This window comes from Oncorhynchus nerka, linkage group LG19, assembly GCF_034236695.1.
Source record: "Oncorhynchus nerka isolate Pitt River linkage group LG19, Oner_Uvic_2.0, whole genome shotgun sequence".
NCBI lineage: Eukaryota > Metazoa > Chordata > Actinopteri > Salmoniformes > Salmonidae > Oncorhynchus > Oncorhynchus nerka.
Window position 1 is genome coordinate 36,942,761 of NC_088414.1, and position 21,550 is coordinate 36,964,310.

Sequence of the window (21,550 nt, forward strand, 5' to 3'; positions counted from 1 at the left end):
GTTTTCACTTAGGCTATTGTTTTTTTTTATGGCACATTCATTGGGGTAAGAATAAGAGTTTAAATACTCTGGTTCTCAATCCATGTATTCACCAGAGAGATGTATTCTTAGGAAGACTCATTTTATTGAATGGACTTCAGGAAGTGATAAAGAACGATTTAAAGGGTATTTGGCATTATGTCTGTGACTGGTCCTGCTCGCGTGAGCACATCCGTAGCCTACACAAGTCCTCGTGCAGCTGTTGTTGCACGCTGTTGCGTCCCTTCATGTATCCACAGTTGCGCAGAGATTAAACATTCATTCTTGTGATGGCTCCGCTACAGTAACAAACTGGGATTACAACAATCGAAATATTTCTATTTGACATACAGGAAAATAGCCTATAATTCATTAACGGAATTTTTTGCAGTTTGCACGAATAATTTTACTGCAGATGCCAGGATGGGATCCCCCGCAAAATCTGACGAAAAGACCATGGACTCAATCAACTACAACAGCCACAAATCCAATTTTTCGCATTGTTTAGGCGGGCTGCCAACCGCATTTTGCGTCATTTTGTCGGTGTGTTCTATGGCATTTTGTTTTTTGGTAAACTTCAGGACAGCTCACCTGGAGTACAGAGTGCAGACTTTGGAGATGGAGAGAATGTCCCCGATCCCTTCCGATGAGAATGGAACGGTACCTGGTCTTCAGGATATCATTGAAAAACTAGTGCACGAGGTGAGGTTGACGTTAAAGTGTAATACGATTTAATGAACCTCTTTCAGACAGTGACGCAAGATCAGTTGCCATATTTTGAAAGGATTATCTCTCACGTTAGAATGAGCCTACGTTAAGGTTGCCTATTTCATCACAACATTGTAGCCGATCACCATAATCATGTAGGAACATGGCCTGATTAATCTAGTTTAACTACTCATTTGACACCTCGATTCAGACTGATTCGGTAATCTGGAGTCCAATTTGACATCCGTTAAAAAACGATTGTCATGTACTACCACTAAAGAACAATTAGCATGCACGATGGGTTACACTTACAGTGGGATTAACACCCTTGATAAAGATTAGCAAAACAGACTGTATAAAAAAATAAAAAAAATATCATGAGCTGTTATTGTATGCTCCAAAAAAATTGGGAAATTATGTTTTATACAAAATCTGAAGAACATAGGTACTTTCCGCAGGTGCGGGAGTTGTAGGCAAACTCATAGATAACCGTACACTGCTGCTCATGCTCCCAGGTGTCAACGTTATTAATAACAACGTTTCGACCCTTAGGTCATGGATGCCTGATGAACGAACACCTAAGGGTGGAAAGGTTGTTCAAAATAAAATCCCCTGGGAGCATGTGCAGCAATGTGCTGCGTTTTCCTTTCCGTTTTTCATATAGGATTTCTACTAATACAATTGCTCACTGAAATAGATTTAGTTTAACAAGTAATATATATTTTTCTCAGAAAGGTAGGGGTCAAAATTATTGACACCTCTGTTTTCAATGCCTTTCAATACCTCATCTTAGGAGGATAATGGCACTGACCCCTCAGGGCACAGTTCAACATGTAGTTTTTATTTCCATTTGGTTGAGTTTTCAACTAACGTGAATTCAACGTGAAATCAACCAAACATTTCACCATGTTATTGGATCTAGGTAAACAGTTGGGTGAAAAAAATACTAAATGTCCTTACATTGATGACTTTTCAAATCCAATTAGTTTTCCACTTTGATTCAACGTCATCATATTGGTTTGGGGGGGGTTGAATTGAAGTGGAAACAATGTTGATTCAGACCATTTTTGACAAGTGGGGAGCCTTTTTCTAAAATGTGTTATGAGTTGGAGAACACATTGGGAGGGATCTTAGATCATTCCTCCGTACAGAATTCCTCCAGATTCTTTTCATACCCTTCCTCTGTTGGTGTGTAGAACTCCATTTTCATGTCATCTGATCGAAGCACTGGTTCCAATCCAAGTGCCAATGCTGTTTAGCGAACTCCAGGTATTTAAATTCATCTCAAGGGGCTCCCTAGTGGCGAAGCAGTCTAAGGCACTGCATCTCAGTGCTAGAAGTGGCACTACAGACCCTGGTTCAATTCCAGGTTGTATCACAACTGGCTGTGATTGGGAGTCCCGTAGGGTGTTTACATTTTTGTAACTAGAGCTCTTTGGCCACGTACACCATTGAGGGGTTTGACGTCAAAATGAGAATGCATGAGCAGAACAGAGCCCCATACTTACTGTAAAATATGTTGGTGGATCTATGATGTTATGGGGCTATTTTGTTTCCACTGATCCTGGGGCCCTTGTTAAGGTCAACGGCATCATGAACTTGACCCATTACCTGGACATTTTAGTCCAAAAACTGGTTGTCTCTGCATGGAGATTGAAACTTGGCCTCAGGTGGATCTTCCAGCAAAACAATAACCCCAAGCACACATCAAAATCCACAAAGAAATGGTTAACTGGACACAAAATCCTCATTTTGTAATGGCCATCTCAGTCTCTGGACTTGAAACCTATTGAAAACCTGTGGTTTGAAGTGAAGAGTGTAGAACATAAGTACAGACGAAGGATATCAAGGATCTGGAAGGATTCTGTATGGAGGAATGGTCTACGATTCCTTCCAATGGGTTCTCCAACTCATAAAACATTTTTAGGAAAAAGCCCAGTGCCTTGATCCTCACAAGGTGATGTGTTGAAAGGTATTGAAAACAGCGGTGTCAATCATTTTGACACCTACCTTTAAATAAAATAAAAACAATACTACTTGTTGAACAAAATCTCTTTCTCTGAGCAATTCTATTAGTATAAAATAATCTATTTTCATTTTTATTTTTGCGTACAATATAGCTTAGTATTTGAATTATTTATTTTAAACAGTCATTTTTGCTCATCTTTATCAAGGGTGTCAATAATTTTAGGCCCCACTGTACATCTAACATCTCACATTATTCACTGTGGCTCTTGTTGTTCCCTTTCAGAGACTGACCAAAGCACTGCCCAAACTTCGCGCTGCCAGGGATGTCATTCAAGAGTGCTCCTGTCCTCCAGGTATGTCCCCTGCCCTATGAAAGGCTTCTATGCCCAGGTTTATGGAAGGAATTGAGAATATTTAATATCCAGGGCCTTTTACCTCAGTCCCATGTTCCCTCAGCCCTATGTTCCCTCAGTCCCATGTTCCCTCAGCCCTATGTTCCCTCAGTCCCATGCTCCCTCAGCCCCATGTTCCCTCAGCCCCATGTTCCCTCAGCCCCATGTTCCCTCAGCCCCATGCTCCCTCAGCCCCATGTTCCCTCAGCCCCATGTTCCCTCAGCCCCATGTTCCCTTAGCCCCATGTTCCCTCAGCCCTATGTTCTCTCAGCCCCATGTTCCCTTAGCCCTATGTTCCCTCAGCCCTATGTTCCCTCAGTCCTATGTTCCCTCAGCCCCATGTTCCTTCAGCCCCATGTTCCCTCAGTCCCATGTTCCCTCAGCCCCATGTTCCCTCAGCCCCATGTTCCCTCAGTCCTATGTTCCCTCAGTCCCATGTTCCCTCAGTCCTATGTTCCCTCAGCCCCATGTTCCCTCAGCCCCATGTTCCCTCAGTCCCATGTTCCCTCAGCCCCATGTTCCCTCAGCCCCATGTTCCCTCAGCCCCATGTTCCCTCAGTCCCATGTTCCCTCAGCCCCATGTTCCCTCAGCCCCATGTTCCCTCAGTCCTATGTTCCCTCAGCCCCATGTTCCCTCAGCCCCATGTTCCCTCAGTCCCATGTTCCCTCAGCCCCATGTTCCCTCAGCCCCATGTTCCCTCAGTCCTATGTTCCCTCAGTCCTATGTTCCCTTAGACCCATGTTCCCTCAGCCCTATGTTCCCTTAGACCCATGTTCCCTCAGTCCCATGTTCCCTCAGCCCCATGTTCCCTGTTGTACCTATGTAGTTTCCCTCCTTAAAATGAAATTCTTAAAAAACTGCCTATATACAGTCTAGAAATAACAGCCTATAAGAAGATTTATAGAAAATCTCAAGGACAGACAGTAACAAATGTGTACGCTGTTGCATGTATTGCAGGTGTGAACATTTATTTCTATTTTTTACCTTTATTTAACTAAGCAAGTCAGTTAAGAACAAATGTTCAATTACAGCCTAGGAATAGTGGGTTAACTGCCTTGTTCAGGTGCAGAACGACAAATTTGTACCTTGCCAGCTTGAACTTGCATCCTTTACAGTTATTAGCCCAACCCTCTAACCACTAGGCTACCCTGCCCCCATTATATAATGATATGTAACTGAATTTTGAGAATGAGAACAATATTCAAAATTCAAAAAGTTGGTCCAACTGTCTGTCTCTGGTTCTCACTGCAGCCCTATTTGTTCAGTCTCATCACAATGTTTTGGTCTCCCTGGTAACGTACTGTATGCCATCATTCTCTCTAACAGTCCTGCCCCATTACCTACTGTATATTTGGTGAATCCTATATTTGGAGAAGCAGTGCAGTCTTGCGATCAGTGCTCACTGCTCATCATGTGTTGAGAATAGTAGAACAGTGACATTATAGGCCAACTGACACTGTGGTCAAGGCCACAAGTTGAATCATTTCATAGATTTTATACAGCAAGAAGCCCTCACATGTGGAAGTTATAAAAAGGAAAATGTGGTTTTCAGATCCACAGAGACTGTTTGACAGCCTGGATTTACTGAGCAAGATCATTCATAGAACATTACGATTTATAACCGTCTGTTGAATGACAGCGGAGAAGACAGGGTATTCTTAACCTTGTTTGAAAAAGTACACACTTTTCTCTCATCTTTTATTTATTTTCCCGAAACGTAGTGTTTCGCTTGAAACGAGAATGACAGGTATCCTACAGAATAATCCGAAGTACTGTACGTGTCTCACCATTGCTTTGAAGCATCATGTCTGTCTCTATGTGATTTCACAGCATCAGAGCTCACCTTTAAATTGTGGTGCTGCAGGTAGCCTAGTGTTTAGAGTGTTGGGCAAGTAACAAGAAGGTTGTTGGATCAAATCTCTGAGCTGACAAGATACAAATCTGTCGTTCTGCCTCTGAATACGGCAGTTAACCCACTGTTCCTAGACCATCATTGTAATCAGCATTTTTTTCTTAATTAACTAATTTGGCTAGTTAAATAAAGGTTAAAAAATAATATGAATAATTCCTCCATTGTACAGCCTCTGCAACATGGGGCAAGTTTAGTTAATTGGCATTGCCAACATTCAGAGGTGGAATGGTATCATTTCAGTGGGACCTGCCTGAAGGTAGATGACCTAAATTCAACCCCTCATTGGGAACTGAAAGGATAATGCTTGTGCAACTTCATGACCATTGGTTTGAAGAGCATTGGCCTCCCAATTAAGAGGTTAGACCCAAATGGAAGACAGAATTCTGGACTGAGAGGCCGGAGGTCTTAGGACTCACAAAAGGATCAAATCAAATCAAATCAAATTTTATTTGTCACATACACATGGTTAGCAGATGTTAATGCGAGTGTAGCGAAATGCTTGTGCTTCTAGTTCCGACAATGCAGTGATAACCAACAAGTAATCTAACTAACAATTCTAAAACTACTGTCTTATACACAGTGTAAGAAGATAAAGAATATGTACATAAGGATATATGAGTGAGTGATGGTACAGAGCAGCAAACAGTAGATGGTATCGAGTACAGTATATACATATGAGATGAGTATGTAGACAAAGTAAACAAAGTGGCATAGTTAAAGTGGCTAGTGATACATGTATTACATAAGGATGCAGTCGATGATGTAGAGTACAGTATATACGTATGCATATGAGATGAATAATGTAGGGTAAGTAACATTATATAAGGTAGCATTGTTTAAAGTGGCTAGTGATATATTTACATCATTTCCCATCAATTCCCATTATTAAAGTGGCTGGAGTTGGGTCAGTGTCAATGACAGTGTGTTGGCAGCAGCCACTCAATGGTGGCTGTTTAACAGTCTGATAGCCTTGAGATAGAAGCTGTTTTCAGTCTCTCAGTCCCAGCTTTGATGCACCTGTACTGACCTCGCCTTCTGGATGATAGCGGGGTGAACAGGCAGTGGTTCGGTGGTTGATGTCCTTGATGATCTTTATGGCCTTCCTGTAACATCGGGTGGTGTAGGTGTCCTGGAGGGCAGGTAGTTTGCCCCGGTGATGCGTTGTGCAGACCTCACTACCCTCTGGAGAGCCTTACGGTTGAGGGCGGAGCAGTTGCCGTACCAGGCGGTGATACAGCCCGCCAGGATGCTCTCGATTGTGCATCTGTAGAAGTTTGTGAGTGCTTTTGGTGACAAGCCGAATTTCTTCAGCCTCCTGAGGTTGAAGAGGCGCTGCTGCGCCTTCTTCACGACGCTGTCAGTGTGAGTGGACCAATTCAGTTTGTCTGTGATGTGTATGCCGAGGAACTTAAAACTTGCTACCCTCTCCACTACTGTTCCATCGATGTGGATAGGGGTGTTCCCTCTGCTGTTTCCTGAAGTCCACAATCATCTCCTTAGTTTTGTTGACGTTGAGTGTGAGGTTATTTTCCTGACACCACACTCCGAGGGCCCTCACCTCCTCCCTGTAGGCCGTCTCGTCGTTGTTGGTAATCAAGCCTACCACTGTTGTGTCGTCCGCAAACTTGATGATTGAGTTGGAGCGTGCGTGGCCACGCAGTCGTGGGTGAACAGGGAGTACAGGAGAGGGCTCAGAACGCACCCTTGTGGGGCCCCGTGTTGAGGATCAGCGGGGAGGAGATGTTGTTGCCTACCCTCACCACCTGGGGGCGGCCCGTCAGGAAGTCCAGTACCCAGTTGCACAGGCGGGGTCGAGACCCAGGGTCTCGAGCTTGATGACGAGCTTGGAGGGTACTATGGTGTTGAATGCCGAGCTGTAGTCGATGAACAGCATTCTCACATAGGTATTCCTCTTGTCCAGGTGGGTTAGGGCAGTGTGCAGTGTGGTTGAGATTGCATCGTCTGTGGACCTATTTGGGCGGTAAGCAAATTGGAGTGGGTCTAGGGTGTCAGGTAGGGTGGAGGTGATATGGTCCTTGACTAGTCTCTCAAAGCACTTCATGATGACGGAAGTGAGTGCTACGGGGCGGTAGTCGTTTAGCTCAGTTACCTTAGCTTTCTTGGGAACAGGAACAATGGTGGCCCTCTTGAAGCATGTGGGAACAGCAGACTGGTATAGGGATTGATTGAATATGTCCGTAAACACACCGGCCAGCTGGTCTGCGCATGCTCTGAGGGCGCGGCTGGGGATGCCGTCTGGATCTATTTGGCCATAGCTAGGTTGGCCTCAGGAAAACATTAAAAGGGCAGACAAAGGATGGAGATGGCGAGAGAACATGAACTAATGACGCCAACAAAGCCTGTTAATGGCCTCCTGTCTATGCTAGCTGCACACTCAAATGTCAATTGGTTCGATTTTCATTGACAGGCGGTGCTTGTGCGTTGGTTCTTTGCATCTTATGGAATTAGCACTTTGTTGTGAAGGAAGGAAGGCTCCATTGTTGGTATAACAGACAGGCTTTGTAACCCTCCATCCTGAGAGAGGGACACTGGTTACCTTGCGTCCGTTCAGATTAAAGTTTGTTCTGGTTTATGATAAACTTTAGTTAAAGCTCAACACACCGGTGGGATTGTCAAACGCTTGCCTGCCGACAGTACTTAGCACCTCTGAACAGGGTGTCGGCAGTCAATCTCTTTTGTGTTCACACAGCAAAGACCTTGCATATTGCTTATGGTCTAGATCCCACGCTATCTGTGCTAATGTTTCTATTTTGTAGAAAGCCCTTGTTGATACTATCCAGGTGGCCACAGCAAGATAATTACCTAGCAAGATGACAACGAAACTATTTAATTCCCTCTCTATAATCCCATACTGCCAGTGCCAGCCCATAGCCAAATATTTAGCTAGCTAGCTAACGTTAACATATTTACTAGCTAGCACAACATAGCTAGCTAGCTAAGGACACTGCACTCGGCAGCTAACACAGGCAGCTGTTTCATGGAAACTAGCTAATCCATTGTGATTTAATTATAATGTCAATACTAGCTACAGTGGTTAGCTAGCTTGGGGGAAGTATTTAGTGTTGTGTGCATTGTGTCTGTGCACTTAGCTAGCTACCATCCCAAGTGTCACTGGCTCATCTGTGGATGTATGAAGAAAATGCCCTATTTATTTAAAAAAATGACTCAAAGTTAAGTTGTTGGCCACTGACGAACATTGCAATTCTACAAGTAGAATTGGTATGTTCGTTGCTACCAGGTCGACACACAGCAGGTACCGCTTTTGTTCTAGCAAGAAAAGGAACGGCCTCTCACTGTGATAAGTACCTACAGGCAGTCTATTGGCAGTGAGATTCTTGCTGTTTTTTATGCTTTACAGTATGTAAACCCGGTTCTCTGAAGGAGATGAGGGCGACATCTCACTATGGGACAAGCCCTTGTGTGGGTCCTTTGCTGAAGTCTTTTTCATCTATCAGCTGAACCTTCTCCTTTCTTTCAGTATCACAGAGCATATTTAACTCCGGTCCACGATGCAGGTGGGCATTTACTCTTCATCACTGAATTTTTTCACCTATGGGACTGTGGGAAAAGCTAGTCTCTGTACAAACGTTGACATTGTGCATCTCTCAAAGAGACATTGGAATATTTCAATAGACAACTTCTTGAGAGGCTTGAAGTGGAGGCCTCACATTAACTGCTGTTTTCTTTGGTGCTGGTTTGTGACGGAGTAAACAGGCAAATGGCTCTGGAACAAGACTGTCTTACTCTTACTGATATACCTTTGGGTAGATCATGTAATTTATGCATAATAAGTGTGTGTATTATCTAGCTAGCGCCTAAAGGAATTTGGTTTGATGTACTCAAACCTCAGACCACTATGTCAAATGCCACTTGTGTACTATTAGAACTAAACAAAAAACAAAGCCTTTTTCGGTGGATGGTTTATTGCCTTCACATATCACCTAGGCAGTACATGTACAGTATACAATGTGTTTATTACTCTATCATAATATTTATTTACAGAATACTCTATGGTAATCTTTATTTACAGAATACTCTATGGTAATCTTTATATACAGAATACTCTATGGTAATCTTTATTTACAGAATAATCTTTATTTACAGAATACTCTATGGTAATACTTTAATTTTATATACAGAATACTCTATGGTAATCTTTATTTACAGAATACTCTATGGTAATCTTTATATACAGAATACTCTATGGTAATCTTTATTTACAGAATACTCTATGGTAATCTTTATTTACAGAATTTATTTATTTACAGAATACTTTATTTACAGAATACTCTATGGTCATCTTTATATACAGAATACTCTATGGTAATCTTTATTTACAGAATACTCTATGGTAATCTTTATTTACAGAATACTCTATGGTAATCTTTATTTACAGAATACTCTATGGTAATCTTTATTTACAGAATACTCTATGGTAATCTTTATATACAGAATACTCTATGGTCATCTTTATTTACAGAATACTCTATGGTAATCTTTATATACAGAATACTCTATGGTAATCTTTATATACAGAATACTCTATGGTAATCTTTATATACAGAATACTCTATGGTAATCTTTATATACAGAATACTCTATGGTCATCTTTATTTACAGAATACTCTATGGTAATCTTTATTTACAGAATACTCTATGGTCATCTTTATATACAGAATACTCTATGGTCATCTTTATTTACAGAATACTCTATGGTCATCTTTATTTACAGAATACTCTATGGTAATCTTTATTTACAGAATACTCTATGGTCATCTTTATTTACAGAATACTCTATGGTAATCTTTATTTACAGAATACTCTATGGTCATCTTTATTTACAGAACACTCTATCATAATATTTATTAACAGAATGGAAGCCAACTCAGAGAAGTCCGATGCTGTAGCATGGGACTGTTTCACTGCTAAGCCTGTGGCCATAATAGACATTAAGAATTTGAGTGTGTACTGAAAAACACTTTTAGTATTGTAGGTCCATGTAATCTTTTATAAACCTATTGTTTTTCATAACTAGAGCTTGATATTACATTCTGAAGATATCAGAAGAGAGAAGGGGAGCGATGCTGAGAGAGGGGAAGAGAGAGAGAGGTGGCAGGAGGGAGAAGTGTTTAGCGTAACTGTTCTGTGACCTGTGCCTCAAGGCTTCAAGGGATGTAAAACCAGTTACCGGCACACGTCCGCTGAGCGGGTCAGAGAGCAGCGCTCAGAACAGGCGAATCAGCCCGGATAACTGTGCCTCTTAACAATGTAAAACCCATTTTATAGGACTTCCCTGGGAGAGGCCTGTAGCTGTAAAACTTCCTCCAGAAGCTGCTGTGAATGTGTATATGTGTCGGACTCTTTGTATATGTTTGTGCGCACACATGCACGGTTTGTATGTGTTGTAATATCCCTCCTCCACACTACAGGGGTTTGTTACATCTCCTCGACCCCTCGTGCTTTTAACCAAAACGTGATAAATACAACCTCAAAGAAAACTCCCTAAATTGGAATGAAAACATAGATAACTAGAGAGGGGAGTGCATTTTTTGAAACAGCTTAGTTTTCTTGACAAGGTAATCCTTACAAAAAAAAGATAATGGGCCACATGATTTCTTAGGGGGCTCAAAAATGCAATCTACATGTTGGCTATCAGTGTGGATAAATATGCCTGCATGCCTTCAAAACGTCCATGTTTTAGAAAAGAAATGGAGTCTTGAGTCAGGGGGTTTATTGAAATAACCAGTCTGTACATATTTGTCTCAAAATATGGGTAAAAGAAGCAATAAAAGCGTGGTCCTGTAACTTCCCTTATTGAAAGCATCTGTCCAATGGGCTGTTACGGCATTTGGCATTCAGCCCCACTGTAAAATCTCTCTCCCTCTTTTCTCCTCAACATTTCACAATTTCATTGAATAAAACGTGGGGGCTTTTATTCTCTGAGATGGAAATGGGTATGGGAACAATTATGGCATGTTAAGTTTAATTATCCAGAATCCTAGGTGATTGTTTGAATTGTTAATCGTGTGGCAGATTGAGAGAAATACCCCCCTCTCACTGGGTGTCTCTAGGGGTAGTAAATCCTCAAATCAGGATATGCCTGCTCATTCGTTTTAGGTGGATGTTTTTTACCCCTCCACTAAGCTGCTCTGTCCCTTCAGAGTTTTGCAAGGGAAGCCTTATCATTCACTACAACATAGCTTTTATGGTGGTACTGAAATAGACACAGTCCTTGTCACTTAAATCCATGTCTTTCTAAACATTTCATTCTGTCCTACATGTATTTTGTCTCCCAAAAAGTATTGGCTTCGGATTGGACTTGGCAAGACTGTTGCTGTCATAATTTGTTAAACAACCGTTAAAGTGCTTGTTAAGCATGTGCTGTGGCCTCACAAAGGTCTGGGGAAACATGTCCTGTGGCCTCACAAAGGTCTGGGGAAACATGTCCTGTGGCCTCACAAAGGTCTGGGGAAACATGTCCTGTGGCCTCACAAAGGTCTGGGGGAAACATGTCCTGTGGCCTCACAAAGGTCTGGGGGAAACATGTCCTGTGGCCTCACAAAGGTCTGGGGGGAACATGTCCTGTGGCCTCACAAAGGTCTGGGGAAACATGTCCTGTGGCCTCACAAAGGTCTGGGGAAACATGTCTTCACGGTTCACAGGCTGGTCCTACACTACAGGTATTCCTGCCATACACACCAGTTCTACACACCAGTCATCATCAGCAAAGTTGTACTTTGTAGTCTGCTTTGTAGTCTGATAAAGTTAGGTGTGTCATTTTATGTTTGTGGTTTGTGTGTGTTTGTATGTGTTTTTCAGAGAGAGAGTGTTAGTGTGTCAGAGAGAGCAAGAGAGATTGTGTGTGTGTGTGTGTGTGTGTGTGTGTGTGTGTGTGTGTGTGTGTGTGTGTGTGTGTGTGTGTGTGTGTGTGTGTGTGTGTGTGTGTGTGTGTGCGTGTGTGTCAGAGAGAGAGTGCGTGTGTGTTCATGCGTGCAACTGAGTCTGTTTGTCCCTGTCTATATCAGTTTGTCCCTGTCTATATATGTTTGTCCCTGTCTATATCTCTTTGTCCCTGTCTATATCAGTTTGTCCCTGCCTATATCTGTTTGTCCCTGTCTATATCTCTTTGTCCCTGTCTATATCTCTTTGTCCCTGTCTATATCGGTTTGTCCCTGTCTATATCTCTTTGTCCCTGTCTATATCTCTTTGTCCCTGTCTATATCAGTTTGTCCCTGTCTATATCTGTTTGTCCCTGCCTATATCAGTTTGTCCCTGTCTATATCAGTTTGTCCCTGTCTATATCAGTTTGTCCCTGTCAATATCTGTTTGTCCCTGTCTATATCTCTTTGTCCCTGTCTATATCTCTTTGTCCCTGTCTATATCTCTTTGTCCCTGTCTATATCAGTTTGTCCCTGTCTATATCTGTTTGTCCCTTTGTCCCTGTCTATATCTCTTTGTCCCTGTATATATCTGTTTGTCCCTGTCTATATCTGTTTGTCCCTGTCTATATCTGTTTGTCCCTGTCTATATCTGTTTGTCCCTGTCTATATCAGTTTGTCCCTGCCTATATCTGTTTGTCCCTGTCTATATCTCTTTGTCCCTGTCTATATCTCTTTGTCCCTGTCTATATCTCTTTGTCCCTGTCTATATATGTTTGTCTCTTTGTCCCTGTCTATATCTGTTTGTCCCTTTGTCCCTGTCTATATCTGTTTGTCCCTGTCTATATCTGTTTGTCCCTTTGTCCCTGTCTATATCTGTTTGTCTCTGTCTATATCAGTTTGTCCCTTTGTCCCTGTCTATATCTGTTTGTCTCTGTCTATATCAGTTTGTCCCTGTCTATATCTGTTTGTCCCTTTGTCCCTGTCTATATCTCTTTGTCCCTGTCTATATCTGTTTGTCCCTTTGTCCCTGTTTATATCTGTTTGTCCCTGTCTATATCTGTTTGTCCCTTTGTCCCTGTCTATATCTGTTTGTCTCTGTCTATATCAGTTTGTCCCTTTGTCCCTGTCTATATCTGTTTGTCTCTGTCTATATCAGTTTGTCCCTGTCTATATCTGTTTGTCCCTTTGTCCCTGTCTATATCTGTTTGTCCCTGTCTATATCAGTTTGTCCCTGTCTATATCTGTTTGTCCCTGTCTATATCTGTTTGTCCCTGTCTATATCTGTTTGTCCCTGTCTATATCAGTTTGTCCCTGTCTATATCAGTTTGTCCCTGTCTATATCTGTTTGTCCCTGTCTATATCAGTTTGTCCCTGTCTATATCTCTTTGTCCCTGTCTATATCTCTTTGTCCCTGTCTATATCAGTTTGTCCCTGTCTATCTCTTTTCCCTGTCTATATCCTTTGTCCCTGTCTATATCTGTTTGTCCCTGTCTATATCAGTTTGTCCCTGTCTATATCTCTTTGTCCCTGTCTATATCAGTTTGTCCCTGTCTATATCTGTTTGTCCCTGTCTATATCTGTTTGTCCCTGTCTATATCTGTTCGTCCCTTTGTCCCTGTCTATATCTCTTTGTCCCTGTCTATATCTGTTTGTCCCTGTCTATATCTCTTTGTCCCTGTCTATATCTCTTTGTCCCTGTCTATATCTCTTTGTCCCTGTCTATATCAGTTTGTCCCTGTCTATATCTGTTTGTCCCTTTGTCCCTGTCTATATCTCTTTGTCCCTGTCTATATCTCTTTGTCCCTGTCTATATCTGTTTGTCCCTGTCTATATCTGTTTGTCCCTGTCTATATCAGTTTGTCCCTGCCTATATCTGTTTGTCTCTGTCTATATCAGTTTGTCCCTGTCTATATCTCTTTGTCCCTGTCTATATCTCTTTGTCCCTGTCTATATCTCTTTGTCCCTGTCTATATCTCTTTGTCCCTGTCTATATATGTTTGTCTCTTTGTCCCTGTCTATATCTGTTTGTCCCTTTGTCCCTGTCTATATCTGTTTGTCCCTGTCTATATCTGTTTGTCCCTTTGTCCCTGTCTATATCTGTTTGTCTCTGTCTATATCAGTTTGTCCCTTTGTCCCTGTCTATATCTGTTTGTCTCTGTCTATATCAGTTTGTCCCTGTCTATATCTGTTTGTCCCTTTGTCCCTGTCTATATCTGTTTGTCCCTGTCTATATCAGTTTGTCCCTGTCTATATCTGTTTGTCCCTGTCTATATCTGTTTGTCCCTGTCTATATCAGTTTGTCCCTGTCTATATCAGTTTGTCCCTGTCTATATCTGTTTGTCCCTGTCTATATCAGTTTGTCCCTGTCTATATCTCTTTGTCCCTGTCTATATCTCTTTGTCCCTGTCTATATCAGTTTGTCCCTGTCTATATCTGTTTGTCCCTGTCTATATCTCTTTGTCCCTGTCTATATCAGTTTGTCCCTGTCTATATCTCTTTGTCCCTGTCTATATCAGTTTGTCCCTGTCTATATCTGTTTGTCCCTGTCTATATCTGTTTGTCCCTTTGTCCCTGTCTATATCTCTTTGTCCATGTCTATATCTGTTTGTCCCTGTCTATATCTCTTTGTCCCTGTCTATATCAGTTTGTCCCTGTCTATATCAGTTTGTCCCTGTCTATATCTGTTTGTCCCTGTCTATATCTGTTTGTCCCTGTCTATATCTGTTTGTCCCTTTGTCCCTGTCTATATCTGTTTGTCCCTTTGTCCCTCTATATCTTTGTCCCTGTCTATATCTCTTTGTCCCTGTCTATATCTGTTTGTCCCTGTCTATATCTGTTTGTCCCTGTCTATATCTCGTCCCTGTCCCTGTCTATATCTCTTTGTCCCTGTCTATATCAGTTTGTCCCTGTCTATATCTGTTTGTCCCTATATCAGTTTGTCCCTGTCTATATCTGTTTCTATATCTGTCCCTGTCTATATCTCTTTGTCCCTGTCTATATCAGTTTGTCCCTGTCTATATCTTTGTCCCTTGTTTGTCCCTGTCTATATCTGTTTGTCCCTGTCTATATCAGTTTGTCCCTGTCTATATCAGTTTGTTTGTCCCTGTCTATATCTGTTTGTCCCTGTCTATATCAGTTTGTCCCTGTCTATATCAGTTTGTCCCTGTCTATATCTGTTTGTCCCTGTCTATATCTGTTTGTCCCTGTCTATATCTGTTTGTCCCTTTGTCCCTGTCTATATCTCTTTGTCCCTGTCTATATCAGTTTGTCCCTGTCTATATCTCTTTGTCCCTGTCTATATCTGTTTGTCCCTGTCTATATCAGTTTGTCCCTGTCTATATCTGTTTGTCTCTGTCTATATCTGTTTGTCCCTGTCTATATCTGTTTGTCCCTGTCTATATCAGTTTGTCCCTGTCTATATCTGTTTGTCCCTGTCTATATCTGTTTGTCCCTGTCTATATCTGTTTGTCCCTGTCTATATCTGTTTGTCCCTGTCTATATCAGTTTGTCCCTGTCTATATCTCTTTGTCCCTGTCTATATCTGTTTGTCCCTGTCTATATCTGTTTGTGTCTGTCTATATCAGTTTGTCCCTGTCTATATCAGTTTGTCCCTGTCTATATCAGTTTGTCCCTGTCTATATCTGTTTGTCCCTGTCTATATCTGTTTGTCCCTGTCTATATCTGTTTGTCCCTGTCTATATCTGTTTGTCCCTTTGTCCCTGTCTATATCTCTTTTTTCCCTGTCTATATCAGTTTGTCCCTGTCTATATCTGTTTGTCCCTGTCTATATCTGTTTGTCCCTGTCTATATCTGTTTGTCCCTGTCTATATCTCTTTGTCCCTGTCTATATCTGTTTGTCCCTGTCTATATCTGTTTGTCCCTGTCTATATCTGTTTGTCCCTGTCTATATCAGTTTGTCCCTGTCTGTCCCTATATCTGTTTGTCCCTGTCTATATCTGTTTGTCCCTGTCTATATCAGTTTGTCCCTGTCTATATTTGTCTGTTTGTCCCTGTCTATATCTGTTTGTCCCTGTCTATATCTGTTTGTCCCTGTCTATATCTGTTTGTCCCTGTCTATATCTGTTTGCCCCTGTCTATATCAGTTTGTCCCTGTCTATATCTGTTTGTCCCTGTCTATATCTGTTTGTCCCTGTCTATATCAGTTTGTCCCTGTCTATATCTGTTTGTCTCTGTCTATATCAGTTTGTCCCTGTCTATATCTGTTTGTCTCTGTCTATATCAGTTTGTCCCTGTCTATATCTGTTTGTCCCTGTCTATATCTGTTTGTCTCTGTCTATATCTGTTTGTCCCTGTCTATATCTGTTTGTCCCTGTCTATATCAGTTTGTCCCTGTCTATATCTCTTTGTCCCTGTCTATATCTGTTTGTCCCTGTCTATGCAGGCCAGATTGATATCTTTAAGTCTTTTCACTTTAAAAAATCCTCTTGACTTGTTCTCATCCATCAACACAGATACTGTAGACCTCCCTCCCAGCAACAAGTTGTTCAAACAGATTTAAAGGTAATGTAGGGTGACAGCCCTCTACTCTCTGATGCGTGGCTTTAAATGAGTTGGGATGTCACGGTGTCCAAAAGAAACAGTTCACTATCAGAGCTCTCCTTTTTCGTTGTGTTGCATCACCTACCACTCTTAAGATACTCTATTTACCCCTGGCACAGTCTCAGGTATTCCCACACCCTCCTCCTTGGCCAGGGAGTCTAAGTTTCAAAGAAGGATCCCTGGATCTCCAAGAGGCTCCTCCTTGACCAGGGAGTCTAAGTTTCAAAGAAGGATCCCTGGATCTCCAAGTGGCTCCTCCTTGACCAGGGAGTCTAAGTTTCAAAGAAGGATCCCTGGATCTCCAAGTGGCTCCTCCTTGACCAGGGAGTCTAAGTTTCAAAGAAGGATCCCTGGATCTCCAAAGGGCTCCTCCTTGACCAGGAGTCTATTTCAAAGAAGGATCCTGGATCTCCAAGAGGCTCCTCCTTGACCAGGGAGTCTAAGTTTCAAAGAAGGATCCCTGGATCTCCAAGTGGCTCCTCCTTGACCAGGAGTCTATGTTTCAAAAGGATCCCTGGATCCCAAGAGGCTGACCAGATCTCCCCTGGAAAGTGGCTCCTCCTTGACCAGGAGTCTATGTTTCAAAGAAGGATCCCTGGATCTCCAAGTGGCTCCTCCTTGACCAGGGAGTCTAAGTTTCAAAGAAGGATCCCTGGATCTCCAAAGGGCTCCTCCTTGACCAGGGAGTCTAAGTTTCAAAGAAGGATCCCTGGATCTCCAAGTGGCTCCTCCTTGACCAGGGAGTCTAAGTTTCAAAGAAGGATCCCTGGATCTCCAAGTGGCTCCTCCTTGACCAGGGAGTCTATGTTTCAAAGAAGGATCCCTGGATCTCCAAGTGGCTCCTCCTTGACCAGGGAGTCTAAGTTTCAAAGAAGGATCCCTGGATCTCCAAGTGGCTCCTCCTTGACCAGGGAGTCTAAGTTTCAAAGAAGGATCCCTGGATCTCCAAGTGGCTCCTCCTTAACCAGGGAGTCTAAGTTTCAAAGAAGGATCCCTGGATCTCCAAGTGGCTCCCCCAGAGGAAATCTGAAAGAGGGTGTGATTGCAGATGTCACCCGGCATGCTGTCAGCTTGTGTGAGCCTGCTGCTGTGTGTAAGAGCCTGATCAGTTTCAGCGCCGCCAGCTTTAATCTTAAATGCAAATCTCTCAAATACCTCCAGTCAGCCAGAGTATTCCGTTTTTTTTTGTTTTCCTCCATCTGTGTGGCAGCATGCCATGTTTCTTCACAGTTTAACATCAAGCTCTGCGTGACCCCTGATGTTACCACTGAGATGTTTTTGTAGCCGGGCTGGAGACCTGTAGACTGTGGACTGCTGTTTCCTGCCTGGGGACTTGACTGCGTTTATTATTGTGTTGTTGTTGTTGTATAAAGTGGAAGTATAAAGGTTTGTGCTTGGCTGCCCAGAGCCCTGTCTCTTAGCCTGGACTTCTCATACACACACAGACAGTTGATTTAGCTCCTCTCTCTGTTTACTTTTTTCACCTGTTTCATAGTGTTCCATTGCCAAATCTCACCATGTTGATATAATTTAGTTTATCGCAAAATTAAACACAATTTATAAGGTTAATATAAAAACTAAAATGTTATTCAGAGTGTGTACAGTGCCTTGCAAAAGTATTCATGCCCCTTGGCCTTTTTCCTATTTTGTTGCATTACAACCTGTATTTAAATGGATTTTTATTTAGATTTCATGTAATGGACATACACAAAAAAAATATAAAAAATTAAAAACAGAAAAGTGTTGTGTGCATATGTATTCACCCCCTTTGCTATGAAGCCCCTAAATAAGATCTGGTGCATCCAATTACTTTCAGAAGTCACATCATTAGTTAAATAAAGTTCACCTGTGTGCAATCTAAGTGTCACATGATCTGTCACGTGATCTCAGTATACATACACCTGTTCTGAAAGGCCCCAGAGTCTGCAACATCACTAAGCAAGGGGCACCACCAAGCAAGCAGCACTATGAAGACCAAGGAGCTCTCCAAACAGGTCAGGGACAAAGTTGTGGAGAAGCACAGATCAGTGTTGGGTTATAAAAAATATCAGAAACTTTGAACATCCCACTGAGCACCATTAAATCCATTATTATAAAACGAAAGATTATGGCACCACAACAAACCTGCGAAGAGAGGGCCGCCCACCAAAACTAATGGACCAGGCAAGGAGGGCATTCATTAGAGAGGCAACAAAGTGACCAAAGATAACCCTGAAGGAGCTACAAAGCTCCACAGCGGAGATTGGAGTATCTGTCCATAGGACCACTTTAAGCTGTACACTCCAAAGAGGCGGGCTTTACGGAAGAGTGGCCAGAAAAAATAAGCAAACATGTTTGGTATTCACCAAAAGGCATGTGGGAGACTCCCCAAACATATGGAAGAAGGTACTCTGGTCAGATGAGACTAACTAAAACAGAGCTTTTTGGCCATCAAGGAAACCCAACACCTCTCATCACCCTGAGAACACCATCCACACATTGAAGCATGGTGGTGGCAGCATCATGCTCTGGGGGTGTTTTTCATCGGCAGGGACTGGGGAACTGGTTAGAATTGAAGGAATGATGGATGGCGCTAAATACAGGGAAATTCTTGAGGGAAACTTGTTTCAGTCTTCCAGAGATTTGAGACTGGGACGGAGGTTCACCTTCCAGCAGGACAGTGACCCCAAGCATACTGCTAAAGCAACACTCTAGTGGTTTAAGGGGAACCATTTAATTGTCTTGGAATGGCCTAGTCAAAGCCCAGACCTCAATCTAATTGAGAATCTGTGGTATGACTTAAAGATTGCTGTACATCAGCGGAACTCATCCAACTTGAAGGAGCTGGAGCAGTTTTGCCTTGAAGAATGGGCAAAAATCCCAGTGGATACATGTGCCAAGCTTATAGAGACATACCCCAAGAGACTTGCAGCTGTAATAGTGTCACGTTCTGACCTTAGTTCCTTTGTTTTGTCTTTTGTTTTAGTATGGTCAGGGCGTGAGTTGGGGTGGGTTGTCTGTTAGTTTGTCTATGATTTTCTATTTCTGTGTTTGGCCTGGTATGGTTCTCAATCAGAGGCAGCTGTCAATCGTTGTCCCTGATTGAGAACCATATTTAGGTAGCCTGTTTTCCATTGTGTTTTGTGGGTGGTTATTTTCAGTCTTAGTGTGTCTGCACCAGACAGAACTGTTTCGGTTGTTTCTTTGTTGTTTGTTATTCAGTGTTCAGTTTTTTCATTAAATAAGATGAACACTTACCACGCTGCGCTTTGGTCCTCACCTTCTTCCCACGACAGCCGTTACAAATAGCTGAATAGTTGTGCACGCTCAAGTTTTCAGTTTTTTTGTCTTATTTCTTGTTTGTTTCACAATAAAAAATATTTTGCATCTTCAAAGTGGTAGGCATGTTGTGTAAATCAAATGATACGAACACCCCAAAAATCCATTTTAATTCCAGGTTGCAAGGCAACAAAATAGTAAAAATGCCAAGGGGGTGAATACTTTCGCAAGCCACTGTACAATAACCATAGCAACCGTATTTGGATTTAATAAAAAAAATCTCAATTCTCTTTTGCATGACAAGTATCCCTTAGACGGGCATTGGGCATTTATTTTACTATATTAACATATTAACACCATATTTATTGTTCCAGATTATTATTATCAGTCAGTCCTATGTTTGTGAGGAAATGCTGTGATCTACAATGCCTGGCAATGGAAGTCTTTGTGCAAAATAATGGCTCCTGTTGGTGGATGTACAGTGCATTTTTTCCAGACTTTTTCCAGATTTTGTTACGTTACAGCCTTATTCTAAAATAGATCAAATATTTTTTCCCTCATCAATCTACACACAATTCCCCATAATGACAAAGCGAAAAAAGAATTACCTAATTTACAATGGTATTCAGACTGTTTGCTGAGCTCAGGTGCATCCTGTTTCCATTGATCATCCTTGAGATGTTTCTACAACTTGACCTGTGGTAAATTCAAATGATTGGACATGATTTGGAAAGGCACACACCTGACGATATAAGGTCCCACAGTTGACAGTGCATGTCAGAGCAAAAACCAAGCCATAATGTCGAAGGAATTTTCCGTACAGCTCCGAGACAGGATTATGTCGAGGCACAGATCTGGGGAAGGGTACCAAAAAATGTCTGCAGCATTGAAGGACTTGAATAGAAGAAGTTTGGAACCACCAAGAATCTTCCTAGAGATGGCCGGTGGAGAAGGGCCTTGGTCAGGGAGGTGACCAAGAACCCAATGGTCACTCTCACAGAGCTCCAGAGTTCCTCTGTGGAGATGGGAGAACTTTCCAGAAGAACAACCATCTCTGCAGCACTTCACAAATCAGCCCTTTATGGTAGAGTGGACAGAGGGAAGCCACTCCTCAGTAAAAGACACATGACAGCCCACTTGGAGTTTTCCAAAAGCCACCTAAACGACTGTTAGACCATGAGAATCAAGATTCTCTGGCCTGATGAAACCAAGATTGAACTCTTTGGCCTGAATTCCAAGTGTCTCGTCTGGAGGAAACCAGGTACCGCTCATCACCTGGCCAATGCCATCCCTATGGTGAAGCACGGTGATGGCAGCATCATGCTGTGGGGATGTTTTTCAGCAGCAGGGACTGGGAGACTAGTTTGGATCAAAGGCAAGATGAATGGAGCAAAGTACAGAGAGATCCATGATGAAAACCTGCTCCAGAGCGCTCAGGACCTTCACCTTCCAAAAGGACAATGACCCTAAGCACACAGCCAAGACAACGCAGGAGTGGCTTCGGGACAAGTCACTGAATATCCTTGAGTGACCCAGCCATATCCCGGACTTGAACCCGATCGAACATCTCTGGAGAGACCTGAAAATAGCTGTGCAGGAACACTCCCCATCCAACCTGACAGCTTGAGAGGATATGCAGAGAAGAATGTGAGAAACTCCCCAAATACAGGTGTGCCAAGCTTGTAGCGTCACACCCAAGAAAACTCGAGGCTGTAATTGTTGCCAATGGTGCTTCAACAAAGTACTGAGTAAAGGGTCTGAATAATTATGTAAATGTGATATATATATATATTTTTTTTAATACATTTACAAACAATTCTAAATACCTGT

At 42.3% G+C, this 21,550-nt stretch overlaps 1 long non-coding RNA gene across 1 annotated transcript in view; it reads left to right on the top strand.

The window, feature by feature from the left end:
* Nucleotides 1-205: 205 nt before the first annotated feature.
* LOC135562488 (uncharacterized) overlaps nucleotides 206-21,550 on the top strand; it is a 260,529-nt gene continuing 239,184 nt past the window's right edge. The window contains exons 1-2 of the long non-coding RNA XR_010460011.1: nucleotides 206-720; nucleotides 2,978-3,047. This is a non-coding gene — a long non-coding RNA (uncharacterized LOC135562488). The remainder of the gene's footprint in view (nucleotides 721-2,977; nucleotides 3,048-21,550) is intronic.